Source organism: Polypterus senegalus, chromosome 12 (assembly GCF_016835505.1).
Source record: "Polypterus senegalus isolate Bchr_013 chromosome 12, ASM1683550v1, whole genome shotgun sequence".
Lineage (NCBI taxonomy): Eukaryota > Metazoa > Chordata > Cladistia > Polypteriformes > Polypteridae > Polypterus > Polypterus senegalus.
Genome location: NC_053165.1, coordinates 146007994 through 146027782, shown reverse-complemented (window position 1 = coordinate 146027782; position 19789 = coordinate 146007994).

Here is a 19789-nt window from a genome sequence, read left to right as displayed (position 1 = left end):
GAGACAGAGCTGGAGGTAGCAGAGTTAAAGGTGCTAAGATTTACATTGGGTGTGACAAGGATGGATAGGATTAGGAATGAGTACATTAGAGGGTCAGTTCAAGTTGCAAGGTTGGGAGACAAAGTCAGAGAGGCGAGATTGAGTTGGTTTGGACATGTACAGAGGAGAGATGCTGGGTATATTGGGAGAAGGATGCTAAGGATAGAGCTGCCAGGGAAGAGGAAAAGAGAAAGGCCTGTGAAGGTTTATGGATGTGGTGAGAGAGGACATGCAGGTGATGGGTGTGACAGAACAAGATGCAGAGGACAGAAAGATATGGAAGAAGATGATCCGCTGTGGCAACCCCTAACAGGAGCAGCCGAAAGAAGAAGAGGAAGAAGAAGAAGAACAAGTTGCTTCTGAAAGTCAGACCTACAAATACAAATCTATCTGTTTTAAGAAGAAGTAGAAGAGGAAGAAGAACAACAACAATATACAAGAGTGATAGTCTTCCTCAGCCGACTGTAGTAACTTCCTCTACATTTTTTCCTGGAGTGTGTGTGTCCAAATTAAGTGGCTTGTTTAGTCAGCCTTTTTTAAGGGATGAAAGCCTCTAGCTCCATATCACTAATAAAACTCAATGCCCTACTGCACCTGCTACAGACGGTAATTGATTCCTTATGTGTCCACTTGGTGGAAGTAGATGGCCTTGCAGATTAGTGCTTCAGGAGCCAAGGCGCTAACACACAAATGTTTTTTTTTGTTGTTGTTTTCTCTTACATACCACCATTTACGCAGTACTGACTGGTAGGTGTACATTTTCTGCCAGTCTCCCTTAATTGTATCACTCAATCCATTTTAAGATGTAATTCTCAGTTTTGTAATAAGGTTTTTTTTAACACTATCCCATTTTAAAGGCAACATAAAGGATGAAGTTTATTGAATTATATTTCAGAGACAAAAGAGTGCTCTTCTTTATGATCTCCTTGAGGCATGCAGGATAAGGCCTCAAAAGGTGGAAAACAAGTGAGGATTGGGAATAAACAATTTCGTGCAACAGAAACATAAATTATTTGCAGCTGGCTTTTTTTTGGTTCTAGGAAATCCTAATCATTTTTACAAAGCTTTAGATGTTTTAGCTTCACAAATGCTGGCTAATGCACAGCAGGCTTTGCCACACAATTAGCTGGTATTCATTAACAGCGCACATTTGTTCTCGTTTGGCAAAGCATTAGTTGTCTGAATATTGTTCCTTTTGCAGGATCAAGGTCAACCATTCCCTTATTGCCGTCTTCCTTATAGTGTATTGTTCCTTTTACAAGATCAAGGTCGGCCATTCTCATATTGCCATCTCGGGCAAAAAGGACAGGTCTTGAGAAAGGTTTGATATTTGGTATATTCACATGAGGTACGAATGGTCCAAAATCCAGAGTTATGGCACTGATAATTTCACTGGCTATCAACCATTCTGATGGGTCATTAAATGGCCAGGAAGAGTAAATGAAGTAAAATGTTAATGTAGGAAGTGTTGTCACTATTGACGTAAATTGAATTGACAGTAGGTGACATGTTGGGTGGTGCTGCTGCCTTAACAGCTCCAGAGTCCTAGGAATCCTAGCATAGTCACTGTGTGTGTGTGTGTGTGTGAAATTTACTGGTTCTCCTGATTTTCTCCAGTTACCCTGGCTTTCTTCTTGCATCCTAATGATATGCATGTTATGTTAATTGGCCAAGTGCAAGTGAGCTCTGCAATGGACCGATGCCATATTCAAGCTGCCTTTCACCTGATGCTAATGGCGTAGGCTCTCACTCCCCATAACACTGGACTGGGTTAGATAGGTTTGACCATATTATGTTATTGGTAGAAACATAAGAATGGCAGGATGTTTAATAAATGTATTTAAAGGCAAAAATAACTGTGAAGTGCAATATCCCTACTGGAATTTGTTGCTGTTGATTTTTACCTGACTGTTAATGACATTGACATTTTGCCTTTTGGAATGTGTACCTTAAGTATGTATTTGTACCTGCTTGCCTTGGCTTCTGTCTTGCCTGCTTATCCAGTGCTGTACCCCAACTTATTTCTCGCTGACAGCATGACTTTACAGTGCAGCATGCTGTGTTGTAGTCCAATGGTTTGTTTTTTTCTGCAAGAGATAGAACAGCTTAAACAGCCTGGGAATAAAGTGTGTATGTATTTGGTGTAGTGAAAGATTACAAAGCCTCTTTATAACAGCAGGATGACTATGTTTTGTGTTATTTTTAAGCATTTTTATTATTTAACGTTTTTGTTTTACTTTGTGTATTGTTTTGCTGCCAGTCTTTCTTTGTTCCATAGATTAAACCGGCCACAGCATCATTCCATCATGGGGACATGGTTTTGTAATATGGTGGACACTGTCACTTGATTCAGCAAGTGACATCACTTTGACCATTTTCTAACCTATTAAAAGAGGCCTACAAATATGTTGATAGAGTCAATTGTTCTGATTTTGTTGGGAAAACCCAACATATGATGGTGCTGTTTTAAGAGTTGAGTGACAGTTCAGAGCAGTTTTAAGTCAAATGTAGGATGTAAAGGCATTGCATAATATTTGAGTGATCATCAAGGAGATCCATGACATTAAACACAGTGTCTAAAGGTGCTATATAATATTTAAGTGACTGTCATGGATTGCCATAATATTATACACAGGGCGAATAGGCATTATATAATGACTGAGTGACAGTCAAAGAACACCATTAAGTCATTTTCATCATCCTTCGAGAGCAACTTCTCCCAGCCATCCAAAAACAGTTTGTTGATGAACGATGCCTTTTCCAGCATGACTGAGCACCGTGCCATAAGATAAAAGTGATAACTAAGTGCTCGGGACAAAACACCGAAATTTTGGGTCCGTGGCCAAGAAACTCCCCAGACCTTAATCCCATTGAGAACTTGTGGTCAATCCTCGTGAGGTAGGTAAACAAACAAAAACCCACAAATTCTGACAAACTCAAAGCATTGATTATGCAAGAATGGGCTGAGACCAGTCAAGATTTGGCCCAGAAGTTGATTGATAGCATGCCAGGGCAAATTGCAGAAGTCTTGAAAAAGAAGGACCAACACTGCAAATACTGACTCTTTGCATAAACCTAATGTAATCTATATATATAATTCACTAAGGGCACGCAAGACAGCAAGCACAAGCAAAACAGAGAGCCACGCCTGCCAAGTCTAAGACCACGGGATACGCACGACAGAGCCCTGCCCGCCAACTTTAACCTTCCTCTCATGTCATGGGATATGCACGACAGAGCCCCGCCCACCAACTGTAACCCTCCTCCTGTGTCCACCGTCGCTCTCGAGGCATGTGCACTGCCTGCTCATATGTCCGCATGCAACAACTCACCAAACACAGCCTCAGTCACTTTCATCTGTGCTACAGTCCACATGAGAGAGACACACACACACACAAGTGTGCGCAAGAGAGAGAGAGACACACACACACAGGTTCGCGAGGGAGGGAGCGAGAGAGACACACACACACAGGTGCGCGCGCGCAAGAGAGAGAGACACACACAGGTGCGTGAGAGAGAGAGACACACACACACACACACACACACAGACACAGGCGTGCGCGTGCATTGTTGCAATGTTACTTTTCTTGGTTGTTTATTAAATTACGGATTTTTCAAATGTTCATTTTTTTCCCTGTGCTTAAAACTCATTAAAAAAGTGTTTTTAGCCAGCGGTTCATAGCGCTATAGCGCAAACTCTTGCAGTGTTAGTTTTCTCTATTGTTCAAGGTTTTCTCAGTGTTATTCAATGTTTTTACATTTAGTTTACTATTACGCTGTGCATTCTATGGTATTATTAACTATATTTGTGCTTAAAAACTTAAAAAAATATACATTTACATAAAGTTCGTACAGTCTGGAACGGATTAATTGTATTTACATACAGTCCTATGGGGGAAATTACTTCGGTTCACGACTAAATCCGTTTACAACCAGAGTTTTGGAACGCATTATGGTCGTGAACCGAGGTTCCACTGTATATATAATCGACCAAGTTGCCAGACCATAGGGTACGCACGACAGAGCCCCGCCCCCCAACTCTCACCCTCCTCCCGTGTCCACCCTCGCTCTCGAGGCATGCACGCTGTTTGCTCATGTGCCCACCCCCAACACGTCACCAAACACATCCTCACACACATCTGTGCTACAGTCCACATGCAGCTGTGACCCACGTTGACTGTTCACGTTGATAATGCTATGCCGCGGGTTGGCTAGTTGTAAATCAAACCATTTAAAACTTATGAAATGCTTGTAAATATGCTTCAGTATATCATAGAAACATCTGAAAAAAATATTTAAAAACATTGAAGCAGCCAACTTCGTGAAACGTAATACTTGTGTCATTCTCAAAACTTTTGGCCACGACTGTATAGTTCAGAGACAAGTCACCAAGTCCCATTAAGTCTTACGCAGCATCCCACCCTGACCCCAAGTTGTACAGTCTGTACTTTTTATGATGGTGATCCTGATATGAGGCACTGAAAGGGTTAAAATGATTTTTGTTCTCTTGATTATTCTGCATGAATTTCCTGGCATTAATAAGCCATAATAAGACTATTAGATGTGGAATGCACAGCACACTAGAAACTCTATACTGTTTGTACTGTTTTTGTTCTTATTCCCTGAGGGAATGTCAGGTGATTAACAAGAAAAAAAAAAGAATTTTCTAATTGAGTCGATTGATAGGCTGCCTGAAAAATCTAGACAAGGACATTGTCAAATTAAAAACAATTTGGAGCTTGTTAGGCCTTTAAAAATCCAAGGTAAATAAAACTGTTAATTTTCTCCTTTTGCCATTGGCTGCTGCCTCCAGCCAGAATTCATTTCAGTTGCCACATGCTGAGTGGCTGGGCAGGCAGGTAGGTCCCACAATGACATTTGACAGGTATTTGTTTTTTATTTATTTATTCAGCTGTTGCACTTTTGTGAAGAATCTTTAAAAAATCTCAAGAACACATTATACTTAGTGTGACATTTCTATAAAGTGTGCTCTGCCAGGTGTTCAGTGACTCAGTGAACTGGCACACTTGTGATTGTATATAGCAGCTTTCAAATTGAGCACCATATTCTATCCATTCACAACTACAGCATCTACAATATTAGCCTTGTCTGAAAGGGTGACTCACTCTTTGACACAATCAGAGGTGACAATACTGTCAATCCTATAATCATATAGAGGACCTTTTAATTAAGCATCATTCCAATGTGTTTTATAATGAGCAAGTAAGGTGATACATTTCAGGGCGTCAGCACAAGGAACCAAATTGGCAAACCTTTGATTTTCTATAGTGGTGTTCATAATGAACACCATCCCATAGTGTTTTATTGTTTTAATATCTACAGTCTGAGCTCTGACAGGTGAGATGGCTAACTCAGGATTAAACTGAATGTTAGTTACGAGGAGAACCTGGCAGACTTGACATTTTAAATAGAGACTTTCATAGCTCGCACATCTTACCAAAATACTGCTGTTACAGTATTATCACTGTGAGCAATATGCAGTGAAATGAAAGACTCATACATTCCGGTTCTTTGACCTCTGGGCTATATCTCAGTCCTAGGAATAAAAGTACTTGAGTTTGAAAGTGTAAGTGTGGGCCTGTATTAGAAGCACTCACTCACAGAGCCTTGAGAGGCTCACTCTGAATCTGTGATATGATTTCGGTTCTGCCCAAATGAACAGTCTTGGTTAAATATATCTTAACAATTCAACTTGATGAGCTGTTGCCTCTACTAAATCATAAATGAAATCATCCTGGTGATCTTGTTTCTCTTCCCTTTTAGATAAATATTCTGTTACCAAACCGCAAGTGTATAATTTGTCATATTTTGATACTAAGTTTCAAATGATTTCCATACTCCAATTGTCTGCAGCAAACCCTAGAAAGAAGCTGCTGAAATTCAGTTTGTTATCCCTAAGGCCATGCAAAATATAAGTAAATAATTATGTGGCGTGGAATGACCAGTAAAGAAAACTGACCTTCTTGGAAGATTTCCCACTCAGTTTTTCAATTAAGAGACTAAGGTAAAGAAAGCTTTTTGGGAGCATCTAGTCTTTGGGTTCAACATTTGAACCAAAAGTAAGTGATCTCCTCTTTTTAATGTTCTTGTTTAGCTCATTTATGGATGTGTCTCACTCTGCACATCCAGACTACTATATGTTTTCTGTCTAGATCTTTAAATTCAATTGCTTTATTTTTCTCCACCTTGATAATTAGTGTCCACTATGAAAGCATGACTAGTAGATTAATGAAGTGATTCAGAGATTGCTGTTTATCTGGTTCATTAACAAACTCATCAGTTATTTATTCATTTATTATTTTAATTATTCCTTTACATAAGTTATCCAACTCATAAACTGATTGATTAGGTAGACAAGTTGTTTAGTTAATTAAGTAATTAAATGTTTGGTGGGATGATTTCATGTTCATGTGTGTATTGGTTAACTGATCAGTACATGACTTGCATGATCTGTCTGAATGTGTGATGAATGGATGGATGGAAGGCCTGATAATTTAATCATGGATGATTAACTGATGATTGAGTGGGTCATTGTATTTGGATTGATTAATTGATTGACTGGTCAGTATATTTATTGGCTCTTTGGTCAATTGAATAATTTAACGCTTGATAAATGAAATGATTTATTAGCTGATTGACTACAGACTGATTTTGTAATTGGTAGGCTAGTTTCATTTTTTTGAATAATTAAAGTTGAAATTGTTTATGGTTTTATTGATTGACTAGCGACTGGGAGCCCGATTGAATCGGGCTACAAATTCTACGTTTGTAAAATCCATACTTTCTCTGCAAAGAATTTGTTTTTTTAAGTCCTTGAAATGATTTTGTTATCATGGCACTGATTTGTGCTTAAAATAGACCTTTTCGGCCGATGTAATGAAGAGCTTCCTGTTTAAATGGGGCTGCGAGACATAAACTCAGCTCTTCGGTGCACCTCATTTGATTTTTTCTGGCAAACGAATTTTCAAAACAAACGGTATTTTACAACTCTAATCAGAGTCGGAGTAATAATTATGTTGGCATGGTCATTTTAGATCTGAGATCGGCTAAAATTTAAACAATGAAGATTGTTAATACCCAGCCGTCATTACTCAGTTTGCCAATAGATGTCAGAAGGATGGATGCCAAAACAGAATTGCCCAAAGATATATTTCGACGTACCAAGCAAATGGCGATATGTTCTAAATTATTTACGGTTCCGGAGCTGTCGAAGGGTTTAAGTCAGTCGATAATGTTAGTCCTGGAAAGTACGCCCCACCAAACCAACGTTCCAAAAACCAACTGAATTTACTGTTATCTGCTCGAACCAACACCGACTTGCTATACTCGGCATTCGAACATTCTTAGCCAATCATGCAATACTGCTTCTGCGTTTGTCACGTTATGTTCTAACTACAGAGACAGAGTCCCATTGCATGGTTCTAACTTGTATTGAGTCGAGGTATTGATGCGAACACCATACATACGGGGTATTGACACGAACACCATACATACAGATAGTATCAAATTATATATAAGGATTGATGGTTGTATTTTTGTACTTTAGTTGATTAGTTCACTTTTTTAGGTTAATTGAATGATGATTTGTTTATTAATTGATTGAATGTTTGAATGTAATCCTTTTATTAATCCATTGATCCACGGGTTAAGTAACTGATGATTGACTGAATGCTTGGCTGATTGATGAATTGATGAATCAGCCTGGTTGCTGCCCTGAAACAACCAATGCCAACCAACCTCATACATATGCCATCCCGATGCTTCAAAACTTCATTGGCTGGTAGAGCAGCCTTCATCCTAATGCACTCAATCCCTGCATTCAAGACTGTCTGGCAGCACTCCGCAACTGAGAGTGTAAGGTCATGCTTGGCATTATAGTCCCTCATCTTCTGCGTTCTTGAGGTCAAAGAAAAGGTGTGAGGTGTCTGAGTGTATAGCCCGTTTGTAGCATGTGTAAAGACATGATTGCTGTTACAATAAACAGTACAGGCCATATGAAAAGGGGTTCAGCCAGTTACTTTACCAACAGTCTATCCACCATGTACAGTACCATGAAGTCTGCCAACACTGCATTGCCTCAAAATAAGTGAATCATGGGATGATCCAGGCCACTGAGCCATGACATTTGTCAGTCTCATCTGGGCATTACAGATGACTTGTGTGTTAATGGAATGTCACTATTTATGGTTAACAAAAGCCTCTTCATTCTTCCTGTATGTCCTTATTACGATATGAGTGCAGCAAAGTGCTCCGATTACGTTAGCAGAACTGGAGACTGCTGCATATTGCCTTCGTATGTTGGCAGAAGCATGTTATGTTTTAAATATGTTCACCTACACAATAAGAAAACTGGACGTAGTTCCTTGCTTTTCAGTTAATTGCCTCCAGCACAGCGGGCATGATGGAGTGAAGCTTGGCTGAGATATTTCTGACCTATCAGTCAGTTCTTCGAGAAATGACCATAGGTAGCCGAAATCAACTGATAAAAAAAACCACAAAAGTACTTCAGTGCAAATACACAGAATGTTCCCTCTTTAAAGGAACTAGAGAATCATCATATTCATCACTTTTTGGGTTTAATATTTTTGCCAAATCAATACACATTCTAATAACGGCTCAGTAATATGAATTATTATACATGTGAGATCTCATTTCTTTGGTTTGATCAACATTGCCATCATTTCCCAGTTTCTTCAAAATGTTGTATATGGATGGATCGGAGTTTCCATATATATGCGTAAGATCTCCTGTTAAATTTTTAAAAATCCAGACGTTTGCTTGGGTAGATGCGTATGCACCTTACACACCTCTTTTTGTGAGTACACAAGTTTTATAAAACTGATCCCTGACCTGGATTTGAACCCATAACTCTTGCTTTGTGAGACAGCAGCTGACTACAGCTCCCCTGCCTTCATCTGATTTGTGCAGTCACTTGAGTCTTGATTGTAGCCTGGGCATGAAACTGTTAAAATCTTCCCAGTAGCTCCACATGGACAGCCCACTCATCCTCTTCAGGCCTCATGTAATTGTAGCCTCCCACTGAGCTTCAGCCAGGCGCCTCCAGCAGGGAACTTGGTGTGCAGTGTGTGGGCAGAAGTCCTGCATATAGGAGGATGAAGCAGGTGAGCCATCCAGTGAAACTCTACCATCCAATGACTTACAGTCATGCAGACATTGTTTTAGTATATAGCACCTTACATGTACACCACACTGTCATATTTATTGACTACTAGAGTCCCTTCATATTCTTTTTTGCATTTATGGTATTTTACTTATGTTTCTACTGTCAGCAATTCATTTTAGTTTGTAAGAGAAATTTTGTGAAATATACTATTTAAAAGATTTTTTATTTTTGTACTGCTGCTACTGCTTGCAATGTTCTAATCAGGCATGTCATGCTGTTTTTGTAACCTTGCTTGCATTTATAAGGCACAGAATGTTGCTGCTTCCTGCCAAAGATGCATCATGGGTCCTGCATGTACAAGTGTGGATGTGTGTCTGCATCAGTGGGCTTTACAATGTTCTGCTCTGTCCAGTGTTGGTTCCCACCCTCTGCAAAGTGCTGCTAGAATAAGACCGCAGCTTTCATAATCCCTTACCTGTATTACAAGGATAGCTGCCTGGATGTCAATATGTTATATAGCATCCACATACTCGAGACAAGAGGGCGCTCACACCATTATCCTGCTTTAGTGTGACAGCAGCCCATTAATGCTGGATTTATTAACAGTGGAAAGAGCAAAACTATACTTCACCTGGGAAAACAAAAAAAGTAGAAAAAATCAGAGGAATATTTAATATTTAAACACAGAGAAAGTGAAATATAACCATCCTAAACAGGACTTGAAATTAAACAGGCACGTATATTGATTTCAGTTGAGCCTCCTTGTTGGTAAAGTGGTCCTGTTACTGACACTATGTGACCTCAAACAAACCACATCACTTCCCTGTGCTTCAAATGAGAAAAAAATCAAATGTCGCATGTTGCCTTGGATAAAGGCCTTGGCCACATAAGTGAATGTAAATATTTTAGAACAGCGTCCTCTTGTTAGCTGCTACTTCATCTGCCTTTCTCATTTCTACTCTCAGTGTTCACTAGTGACACTTGACTTGATGGCATTTCTGTTGTCATAATGCTATCCCTTCTGACCCAGGGACAAGAATTTTGAATGAATGTGTCATCGCCAATGGCACACTAAACGTCACAGCTCTGTTGTATTCATCTACTATAATTTCATTGGTTGTTTGAAGCACTAAAAGTGATTCAGGGTGGCAAAAGGAGATTGAAATTGTATAGGTTGGGATTTTGTGTTTCTCTTCCTCACTCCCAGTTAGATTTTGCTTTATGTAAGTATACCTTATTCTGACACTTCAAAAACCTATTAAGAAAAAGCATAGTTTGATGTATATTTCTCAGGTTGGATGGGTGAATGAGTGGCACAGTGGTTAGTGCTGTGGCATCAATAATCACTCAGAGACCTGGATGTCAGTTGCAGCCTGGTCACTCTCTGTGTAGTTTGTATGTTTCCCCGCTGTCTGCATGTGTATTTTATCCAGATGCTCTAAATTTTTTTCCCTACATCCTAATGACTTGACTGCTGTTTCTTAAAGTTACACAATGGGTCAGTTGCTAGCACTGCTGGTTCACAGCTCTAAGGAGATGGGTTCAAACTTGGCCCAGTCATTTTATATGTGAAGTTTATATTCCTCCTCGACCCTGAGCATTGATATAGTAGATTTGCTTATTTACATTTGCTTATTCTTGACACATTTCACATGCATGAGTTTATGGAGCTTGTTCAAAACAGTGAATTGGACTCGGCATTACTCTTCCTAAAGGTCTCTTCCACTGGATATTGTTAATTAAGCTTGTCTTACAGATTCTACAAATGAAGCCTAACACATCCAAGCAATTCTTAGTTCAAAGGCAAAACGTAAGCCTGGTGGGAGCAGTGCTTTAAATCTGGCTGGTACTCAAGTCAAAGTGTTTAAATAAAATAAAAAGCTCCCCTGTCAAGGAAGCAGGAGTCATGCCGCTCAGTCAGGTCCTTTCCCATGCTCCCCGGTCAGTTTGTCCGCATTTGAAGTGCAAAGTGAGAGATGTGATTCATCTTGGCTATTGGCTTTAGAAAGTGGAATGACAATACGCTTTGTGTTTGTCAGTGCTGGATAAAGTATAGGTGACTGGGGGGTGGGGTGTGCACAAAGAAAAACATTTCCAGTACACGATGCTGCAAAGCAGCGTTTTGTTTTCACAGGGTTTTCCTGTGAATTTTCGTTATAGAACTTGATTGCAGAATAACAATTTGTCATTTGCTTTTCCTAAGCAGCTTCAGATGTTTCTCTATGTGTGGTAACAACGGGAAGAATTCACGTGTGGCCTGCTGCGGCAAGCTGTCACTTTGGCACAACGTCTCTTAAAACTGCAGTAAGACGCTATTGGATTGGATCTTTCGACAGATAGCGATGAATGGAGCTCGCCCCCACGCACTCATGCCACTCTGGCAGATTCCAGTTCTCCTGGTGGGGTTATATGAAGAATGATCAGGAAAAATATTTTAATCTCTTAAAACGTTGTAACTGTCTTTAAGTCAGCTACAAAGAGAACAGCATAATGCCAGTGGAGCAGGGTTAGTTACAATTAAAGATATACACTCAGCGGCCCTAATAAAAGTCTCAAATGACTCACTAATGGCTGCAGATGCTGGCAAGTGCTCTCTACTGATATTGCTTGATCTTAGTTCATCTTTTGATACTGTTGACCAGAAGATCCTTTTTGACAGGTTGTCCCACTGTGTAGGTATCACTGGCTCAGCTTTAGCCTGGTTTTCATCCTATTTAGCTGATAGGAGTTTTTCAGTTTGTGTGGACGAGTTCACGTCAGTTAGTGCTATGCTGTCTTGTGGGGTGCCTCAGGGTTCTGTCCTTAGGCCTATTCTTTTTTTGTTATATATGCTACCATTAGTTCATATTATCAGTTCTTTGAAGGATGCTTCTTATCATTTCTATGCTGATGACATCCAGCTCTATTGTTCTTTTACGGAGCCAACAACTATACAAGTTTGCTTGCTTTTCTTGTTGATTGTCTGATGGAGATTAATAAATAGCTCTTAGCCAACAACTTAAAGCTAAACTTCTAATATTTGCCCCTCCTGACCTATAGACAGCAATTAGCCAAATGCTTGCATCTCTCTAAGCAACTTAGGTGTTGTTTTTGCTCAATCCCTGAATTTCAATGACTATGTGAGGTCTCATAGTCGCTCCTGTTTTTTTCATTTCAGAATCTTACCCATATTAACAACTGTTGATTCTAAGGCCGAGATGGAAATGATTATTCATGCTTTTATCTCATCACACATTAATTTTTGTAACTCTCTTTTTACCTGTCTAAACAAAACTGGTTTAACTAGCATTCAAACCATTCAAAATGCTGCTGCTAGGCTTTTAACACACTCCCACAAGTGGACTCTCATTACTCCTATCTTATTCTCTTTGCATTGGCTTCCAGTAAAATTCAGGATACAATGTAACATACTCTTACTCACTTAACAGAGTACTGTATGGTCAGGCTCCATATATATTGTGGATCTCCTACACCATTACATGACTAGTTGAGCCCTGAGAGCCAGCCAACAAGGCCTACTTTCCTTCCTCAGCTCCAGGCTAAAGACGCGTGTGGATTGAGCATTTCAGTCTGTTGCTCCCAGTCGTCCTCCTGCACTGAGATCATTGCAATCGGTTGAACATTTAAAATCCAGCTTAAGAATAACCTTTTTAGACAATCTTTTGGGTAGTTTTTTTAAGTATATTTTTACTTTATTTTTTATAATAAACTTTATTTCATTGTACAGCATTTTGAGAAAATCGTTTTATAAATGCATTTTACTTACTGACTTACTTTATTAGGTACACCTTGCTAGCACCAGGTGGAACCCTCTTTTTCCTCCAGAACTGCCATAATACTTCATGGCATAGATTCAACAAGGTTCTATCAGGGATTTTGGTCCATATTGAAATAATAGCATCACTTAGTTGCTGTAGATTTGTCAGCTGCACATCCATGATGCAACACTCCCATTCTACCACATCCTAAAGGTGCTCTGTTGGATTGAGATCTGGTGACTATGAATGCCATTTGAGTACAGTGAATTTATTGTCTGGTTCAAGAAACTAGTTTGAGTCAGACCAGGCAACATTTTCCCAATCTTCTGTTGTCCAATTTTAGTGAGCCCTTGGAAATTGTAGCCTCAGTTGCCTGTTTATAGCTGACAGGAGTGGCACCCAGTGTGGTCTTCTGCTTCTGTAGCTCACCTGCTTCAAGGTTTGACGTGTTGTGCATTTAGAGATGCTCTTCTGCATACCTCAGGTGTAACGAGTGCTTATTTGAATTACTGTTGCCTTTCTGTCAGCTCAAACCAGTCTGATTATTCTCATCTGACCTCTGGCATCAGCAAGGCATTTTCACCCAGAGAACTAACGCTTACTGGACATGTTCCCTTTTTCAGACCATTCTCTATAAACCCTAGAGAAGGTTGTGCATGAAAACCCCAGTATATCAACAGTTCTTGAAAAACTCAGACCAACCTGTCTGGCACCAACAAGTCACTTATATCACATTTCATCTACATTCTGATGGTTCGTTTGAACTTCAGCAGGTCGTCTTGACAATGTCTACATTCTGAAATGCATTGAGTTGCTGTCATGTGATTGGCTGATTAGATATTTGTGTTAACAAGCAGTTGAACAGATATACCTAATAAAGTGGCCATAGAGTGTACTGCAGGCATATGTGAGTATAGCCTCACACAAGTAAGCTAAATTAAGAATATCTGAAAATAATGTCCATAGTATATGTACAGTATGTATTCCCATTTCCTATATATACTGAAAGCATAAAAAACAGTCACACCTCCATTGTGTTCAGTACCCAGGCCATTCACTGTCTATATAGACTTTGCGGTTGTGGATTTCCTACCACGTTCCTAAGACCTAAAGGCCATGTCACATTGTGCAGCTTTTCCCACAATTTTCAGTTGTAGCCTTAACTTACATAATCTTCACAAATCAGAGACAAGTTAGTAACACACTTCCATGAAATCAGTCACATAATGTGACATGTCCAGTAAATCACTCCAACTACTATGCAGCTCGCTTCAACAAAATCAAGAGAGCTTGAAAGTGTGGGAGCCAACCTTATTATGAGGGGCAAATTGTTCCACAATTTAGGACCAGCCACTACAAAGGCATGATCACCCCTTAGCTTCAACCGTGTGCGTGGGACAATAAGCAACAGCTGATCTGAAGACCTCAGCTGCCTGGCTGATGAATATGGAACAATAAGATCAACTAAGTACAGTGGAGCTGACCCATGTAGGGCTTTAAAAACAAACACTAAAATCTTAAAATTCACCCTGTAACTAGTAGGGTATATACCCTGCGATGCACTGGTACCCTGTCAAGGGTATGTTTTTGTCTTGCACTTCACCCTTGTTGGAATAGTTTCCACTTCCTTTAGACCCTGCTCTGGATAATTGGGTTTGGGAGGTGGATAAATTCCTTTCTATGAGACAGAATGTGAGACAGACAAAGAAAATCAGTAATGAGACATAATATCTATAGTCAAAGGTTACCAGAAAGCACTTATTCCTGTCTGCAGGAGCAATGTCCCATGAAATAAAATCTCAGTGGACACCAGAGCAGCAGAGAGAGAGAGGCCACAGCGGACAGAATTTGGCTGGGTCTCTGGCCTTTGGCACTCCTTTTGACTGCAATTTACTTTTGGCCCCTCCTCTCCATGTCTGTTGCTATGCAACATGAATCACCTGATGGGAGTGGCAATAGAAATGAAAAAAGGGAGTTTGATTGAGGCTGTTTGCTCTAGTTGTCGAGCTCTCCTAGTGCTTTTGTATCTTGATTCTTGTTCTTTTTCACCTTTTCCTGTTTTTGGATGTTATCTTTGCTGTGCATTTTTGATACATTTGATTGTTCTATTCTGCTCAATTTTGTTTTTTAAATCATGGACTTTGGAAATAAATTAACATATTTTTTATAATATGCCATCTCATTTCAGCTCATACAAATCCTGCCTGTCATGCTTTTTACATGGCAGCATGCTGCGCTGCTGATGCACACTCTCCTGTGTGTCTGGTTCATCTTCTGACAACAGTAAGATACCAGAAGACCTCTAGACTGAATGGTGACAGCATCTGTTCCATAGCTGTAAAAGAAAAGACTATTCCTTTAAGGAAGATGCCATTGTGGATGGATAGACAGTCTGCATTTATCTTCTGGGCCAGCAGGTGGTAGCAGATTGTTTAAGTTGGCACAGGTGGGACTCTCCTACTTGAGATGCACAGAAGGCAGCACAGTCATTTCCCCAGACACCTATGCCTTTAATGGTTATGTTGGTGCTGGGAGAGCAGAGGTGACTGGAGGGAGTTCTAGTGATGACAGTGCAAACAGTAACCCTGGAAGTGTCACTGAGAATGGGTTTTTGAAAGCCACTCCTTGCCAGAGCATGGCGCCCGGAAGAGGTTTATGTCAGAATTTTGAAAATGTCTCACTTCTGATTTTAGGTTTATTTGTCTTTCTTTTGTTCTCCTTCCTTTTTCCTAATTTGTTTTTATTAGTAGTAGTCTAGGTTGTTTGTTAATTAAGAGAAAAAATGCTTATATGACTGTGCTCTTTGACCTCTATAGGTTTTGAAATGTGGATTGTAAATTTTGGCTTTTGTTGTTAATTTACTTGCTGTGTTTGTTTTTTTAGGCTACATCCCTCAGGTACTCCAGTTGACGATGACACAGAGTAGCAGTTGTTTTGAGTAGAGTCCATCCATTATCCAACCTGCTATATCCTAACTACAGGGTCACAGGAGTCTGCAGGAGCCAATCCCAGCTAACACAAGAAACAAACCCCGGGCAGAGTGCCAGCCCACTGCAGGGCACGCACACACACACATACACCAAGGACAATTTAGAATCGCCAATGCACCTGGACTGTGGGAGGAAACCCATGCAGACACAGGGAGAACATGCAAACTCCATGCAGGGAGGACCCGGGAAGTGAACCCGTCCTAACTGCGAGGCGGCAGGATTACCCACTGCGCCACCGTGCCGCCCAATTTGAGTAGAGTCAAAATGAATAATAAAAAATAACTAGCCTAGGTCAAAACCAGAAAGACAAGAATCATAAGTAGGGTTTTGTAGTGAGAATGTCAGAAACCACAATAGCGAAAGGCATTAGATGCCTAAAGTTTAACCAAGAGTGAGTAAAGAGTTCCAAACCCCAAATTCTTTTAAATATTCACGTAATAACACTAGGTATTAGATTGCATCCACAGTCTTGGATGATGAATGCTTTGTACTGCAGGTTTATAAGTCATAGGCTGATGATGTCATTCTGTGTAACTTCCTGGAGAATTTACCCCAATTACGGGTACTTGAAATAGTGGCACTCATAACAAAAAGAAGATGATGTCATAGAAGAAAGCATTTCATTTTTAACATAATTAAAAACGTGTCTCATACAAAAACCAACGTAATGACCAGATTGCTTTATGTCTAAAACTTCCTAAACAAAATCAATTATTTTTAGAGGAGAGTGCCAGCTCATGACACTACAATCATTAAGAATACAGTTACCAGAGGGCTATTTAAATAACCTGTTAGTTTTATTAACTGTGTTCTTTGGCTGTCTTTGAGTTTCATATGTATTGTGGTTTTTGATCATTTTATGGCTTTTTAATTTTTTTTTTTTTTATAGGTTTTGGAATTTGAATCGTGAATTCTGGATTATTTTTTGGTTGCATTTTTTTAATTAATTTGGAATTTAATATTTGACCTTTCCAAGTGGAAATGTACATAATAATTAAACATTATGTGTGGGTTAGGTCTTTTGATTGCTATGGCCTCTCCTTTCTGGCCTCCCATTACAGCAATTTAGGTTGTAGGCTGACTGCTAGATTGGAGAAAAGGTCAAAGACAAGAAAAAGTGACAAATGACAGCTAAGAAATCAGAAAGTTATGGAATGCTTGAAGGGAGAGAATGTGGGTGAGCCACCATATCCATCAGTCAGTGGATTGAGCCTGTGTAAGGAAGACCAAAAAGGACAGCAGGTTTCACTTAATCTTACTTACTGTTTTTGATATTTTGTATCTGCTTTTTGTTTAGGCCTGCTTTGTGCATCCTTTCAGAGGATTGTTCCTGGCTGAGGTGACCTCTTTATGGATTGTGCTTTTTGTCCATAACACATATAATCATATTGATTGGTTACTCGTAACTTATCTTGTTATGAGTAAATCCTGTCATGGCCATCCTTGTCCATTTTGGGTTTCTGCCCTACACTTGCTACTGCTACCAGAATAATTTTGTTATGGAAAATGCTGGCTGTGAAATTGTATGCCAGAGTAAATTGAAAGTATAAATATTTAATTTAGAAAAATGGCTACTCATCATACACTGTGGTTCATCACACCTTCTCCCATTATTATTATATAGTTCCTGTACAGAAAATCTCAAAAATGGATACAGGCCTCAGAAGACAACCTGCTTACTTTTCAGGATTTGGTTCACTGAACAGGCCTCATTTGATGGAGCCTAGACCCAAACTTAATTGGCAGGCTCCAGCCTACACAGACACAAAAATGGGGCTAGGGCTTTTAAACAGTAAAATCTCAAAATGTCCCAAAATGGAGAAGAGGAAAACTGGTAAACCTCTGATCCAAGACAACCTAAACATTCATATTTAAAGATTTATGAAACGTAATTCAAAATGAGAACAAGAAAAGCAAGGAAGGACAGAAAAATAACAAAAATAAGTAAAGGCAAAGCCTAAAGGAAACAAATCCAAATATCACAAATCAAATACAAGAGCAGGGATCAAAAGCAGGAATCCAAAATCAGAAGCACAAATCACAAAAAAACAGGGATGCAATGCCGAAGATGTTAATCCCTCTTCAGTTGTGGATTAAGTACTACTGAGGCCAGGACTCTAACTGTCTGATTAGGTGGCCTTACCTATTTATGCTCCACATACAAGAGGCAGAGCAGATAACAAAAATCATAATATTACATAAATACAAAGAGAAAACAAAACATAATTAACACTATGCATAAATTTATATTTAAATAATTACAAAAAGACAAATAACCAAAAAAGTAAACTTGAGCCAGGGCAACAACCTTGTCTGTGCAGTAACACCCATCATTTCATCTCCATTACCTTTTTACCCTGACATTTCCTCTAAAAGTGAAGCTAATGTTACACCTCCTGTACTTCTCCAAATTAACTAGCTAGCAAATCAAAATATAAGTAAGATGATTAAGAGATTTTATTTCAACAACAACAACAATAAACATTTATTTATATAGCACATTTTCACACAAACAGTAGCTCAAAGTGCTTTACATAATAAAGAATATAAAAATAAAAGACACAATAAGAAAATAAAATAAGTCAACATTAATTAACATAGAATAAGAGTAAGGTCCAATGGCCAGGGGGGACAGAAAAAACAAAAAAAAAACTCCAGACGGCTGGAGAAAAAAATAAAATCTGTAGGGATTCCAGACCATGAGACCACCCAGTCCCCTCTGGACAAAGTCCCCTCTTCTAGACTTCTAGACCAGGGATCTCAAACTCCAGTCCTGGAGGGCTGCAGGTTTTCATTCTAACCCTTGTCTTAATTAGTGACCTGTTTTTGGTGCTAATGAAATTTTTTGAATTAATTTTAATTGACTTGTTTTTAAAGATTTGTTCCCTGGAATTTCTACATCGTTGCTTCATTTCTTTCCTTAAACAGAAATGAAATGTTGAAGTGAGTGAGCCAACAGAAGACCAACTGTGTCAGGGCATCAAACTCAAACCAATTTCACCCCAACCAGTTACTTAATTAGGCTCCGAGGCTTGTTGTTAATTAAACTCGTTCTTTAATACCATGGCTTGTTGCTGCGCTCACTGAGAAATAGCATACATTTTCAAAATTGTTGATTTTTTCTTTACTTTTGTAAGAGCACTGTTAAAATGTTTTGGGGACCTTAGCAAATCAACATTCCTGAGACCTCCACCTTTTTTTATTTTCAGATATTGCATGATGGTCACAGTTTGCTGGTTATGCTTAGTTCATTTCATATCTCATTGTCTGGCTGCTAATTAAGGAAAAAGAAACAATTATTGGGTCTGAGTCTTCAAGAGAAAGTCAGTTAAAATGAATTCATAAGAAATTAACTAGCAGCAAAAACAGGTCACTAATTAAGAAAAGGGTTAGAATGAAAACTTGCGGCCATATGTGGCCCTCCAGGACTGGAATTTGAGATCTCTGTTCTTCATACACATAAATATGAAAGTAAATGAATAAAAGAGTTCTTGAAGACCACCGTAATGTAATGACTATGATTGCTTGCAGGCAGTAGAGGCAGGAATTTGAGGGATGTCTTGAATGATGCTTGGCACATGTCATGCTTGGACTCCAACTGCCTTTGTCTTCACACTGAGCAACACTGAAAATACAGATAGGGAGTGATGGGTTATTAGGACCAAGGTGTGAAAAAGTTATCTTTGTAACAGCTAAGTACACGTCTCTTTTTAGCACCTAAATTTAGGAACATTTTGATTGCTCTGGAAATTGATAGGGGTGTGCTTTTCTGTTTCAACATCCAAATTAAGGGTTAAAGGATTTTGAGTCCACTAATCATTTGTAATTCATCCTGAACATTCTGTTTATCATAAGAG